The sequence below is a fragment of the Oreochromis niloticus genome, unplaced genomic scaffold (assembly GCF_001858045.2).
Source record: "Oreochromis niloticus isolate F11D_XX unplaced genomic scaffold, O_niloticus_UMD_NMBU tig00008393_pilon, whole genome shotgun sequence".
Taxonomy (NCBI): Eukaryota; Metazoa; Chordata; class Actinopteri; order Cichliformes; family Cichlidae; genus Oreochromis; species Oreochromis niloticus.
Window position 1 is genome coordinate 9,398 of NW_020329166.1, and position 3,222 is coordinate 12,619.

At 36.3% G+C, this 3,222-nt stretch overlaps 1 pseudogene; it reads left to right on the forward strand.

Moving 5' to 3' along the window:
- Positions 1–278: 278 nt before the first annotated feature.
- LOC109201078 (olfactory receptor 6N2-like) lies at positions 279–2,103 on the forward strand (annotated as a pseudogene).
- Positions 2,104–3,222: the final 1,119 nt, after the last annotated feature.

Below are 3,222 nucleotides of genomic sequence, written 5' to 3' on the forward strand. Positions count from 1 at the left end.
TGAAAACCAAGATTTCAATTGAACAGGAAGGCATTTTAGCTGCACAGGAAGGTGAGGAAAAACAAATAACACATTAATGCACAGCTAACACTGCGGTGACGTCTACAACAGTCTGTTAGAGGTATAATTGAAAAATCTTTTGCCTTCATCAGTGACTATCCAAACATTGTTGTAGGGTAGCAGCCTATTGCAACAAGCCGGGGCATCCTGGATATGCTAGCTGCCGTATAATCTGGAAAGACTGTGTCTGACAGTACCTCATCTACAATGAAATTACATCAGATCCTTGTCATTTTTTACATACATTCTTTGTTGTTTGAGGTGAGAACCAATGAAGAAGATGTTGAAAGACTTTTTACTTGTGCTCTGCAATGTATTGAGGCGCTCCAAAATGAAAATTCGGGCAATATCAGACAAGAGCGGCTTTATAGAGAGCTAGATGATCATACACGAACTGTATCTAAAGATTCACAATAAATGTGGTTGTGATCAGGAATGAAACAAGAAATTCCTTAAATGTTTTAATAGTCAAAAAAACAGTGGGGGCAGTACTGAGAAAACAGTTTAACACAGGACTGTACTGGAGAGTTAGGGATGACGTTAGGGATGAAGTCCATAGAGGGTGAAGCAGTTTTCTGAACAGAGTCCAAGTAGAAGTCAAACCATTCACTTTCTTAAGTCCACTCATATGCCGATCAGGACAAGGTAGGTGTTCACTTTCTGTTTTCTCTCACTTGCTGTCATATCTCATTTTATTTATTACAATTTTGGTTCATCATTTTAATGGAGCTGGCATTAAATGTATCATACATAACTCTTGATGGGTTTTTCCATGTGAACAAATACAGATATCTTTATTTTATGATCATGTTTACTGTATACATTCTCATACTCTGTTGTAATTTCACCATTGTATTCCTCATTGTGGTTGAGAAAAGTCTCCATGAGCCTATGTACATTTTTATTGCAGCTTTGCTATTGAACTCTGTTATGTTAAGCACTGTTATTTACCCAAAGCTTTTGATTGACTTTTTATCTAAAAGACAGATCATATTTTATTCCGTCTGTCTCTTTCAGTTTTTTATGTTTTACTCCTTGGGTGGTTCAGAATTTTTACTCTTGTTTGCCATGGCCTATGACAGATATGTGTCTATATGCAAACCTCTGCAATATCCAATTATCATGACAAAAAACACTATCAGCATTTTTTAACCTTAGCTTGGATTGTGCCTTCTTCTCAGGTTGCAGTGGCAGCTGTATTAATGGCCAATAAAAAAATCTGTAACTTTACTTTCACTGGAATTTTTTGCAACAATACAATTTACAAGCTTCTATGTGTGCATTCAAAAGCACAGACTGTATATGATATGGTTGTACTATTTAATGTTGCAATTCTCCCTGCAGTTTTCATATTCTTCACTTACACCAGGATACTTGTGATATCCTATCAAAGCTGTAAAGAAGTCAGGAGAAAAGCTGCACAGACCTGTTTGCCCCACTTGATAGTTTTGATCAGCTATTTGTGTTTGTGTGCATTTGATATCATTATATCTGGTCTGGAGTCTAATTTTCCAAAGATTGTACATTCAATATTGACTTTGCAAATCGTAATGTATCCTCCCCTTTTCAATCCAATTATATATGGACTAAAAATGAAGGAGATTTCTAAACACCTCAAAAGGTTGTTCTGCGCTGTCAAAATAAACTAATGTATCAATACTGTCAATACTCATTTTTTTACTTACAAACTGATACAGTTGAAATCATTTGTGTTCATGATTATGACTAATTAAACAGTAACATCAGTATCAATTATGTATTTTTCTTTTCCCTCCTGCTCTCATGCATGCAAGAAGCAGCAGTGACTCTAAATGCCTACTGCAGGTAAATACAGCCATTCATACTCGACTGCTCAAGCACTCAAAGACCATCCTAATCACAGCTAAAACTATCGTGTTATTGTTGTTGTTTGGGATTTAGTTGTTGCTGACGCTGATTTTTTTCATTTTTCTTAAGGAATACTGCCTATTCTTACAAGCCTAATTTCCTTAAGGGTTATTAATGTATTCTGATTCTGATTAAACATAATGTGAACATATTTTTTGCCACCACAAGTCCTACTGCTGCAGCGCTGGTGCAGGGCCGGAAGAGGAATTAAAAACATGATTAGAGACACATCTTTACTAAATAATATCTGGTACAAATGCAATGTGCTAATGCTGAACACAGGAAATTATTACAAGACATATTTTATTCAGTCAGATATAAAATTGTATAACATTAGCCTATAGAGTTACGTGTCATTTGTGCACAAAACTGTGTGTATGAGAGAGAGAACTGTCTTTGTAGCCTTCCTTTTTAAACAATGCTATGAGTAGATTTGGTGTCCAACTTAGTGGTATTTTAGACTGCCATAAAGTTACAGTTTGCAGGTGTTACAGCTTACAGTTATTATTATCATGTAATATTAGTAAAACTTTGCCTTGCTTAAATTAGTGATTTATCATTGATAGGTAACCAGAGAAATACTACCAGTGAATTTAACATTCCATATATCCTCTGGTATGTCATGTGCTTTCATATATCACACCTAAATCAGGATTCCAAGCCATGGAAATAGGGCAGTCATGGCAGTATTCATCACAGCCTGAAAAGACTGGGCCAGCATTGGCTCCTCTCCCTACTATCCTGACAGTTAGATTCCTTGATGGAGGTGTCTATATGTAAGTAAATAAAGTGTGGTATAACTCCGTGATCATTAGTGTCATCCCCAAAATCAAGCTCTTATCATATCCCTACGACCATTTTATTTGCAGAGGGAATTCCCACAGATATTTATTATGCTTTTGCATTTTCACCTTAAGGCTAATACTGACTTAGCAACTCAGCCTATGCTAAAGGTGCACTGGCTGCAGAGGATTGCATCAGATTAACCAAACAACATTTTGTTCATGTGTCAGAGTTAATGATGTTGATGATGGCTGTCCTCTTACCTCCACTTTTATCACTCACTATGGCCTTCTTAACATTAAAAGCAACAACAGACTTCAGAGTATTGTCAGGATGTGTTGCAAAGTGGCAGGCATAACTTTAAACAAACTTTTAACACTTAACAATTTGAGGCTTCTATTTCTCTGTGAATATCATCTGCTTCTATGTGACTTGAGGTACAAATTGCCACGATATGAGACTAACAGACTTAGTATGCCTTTGTCACTGCTG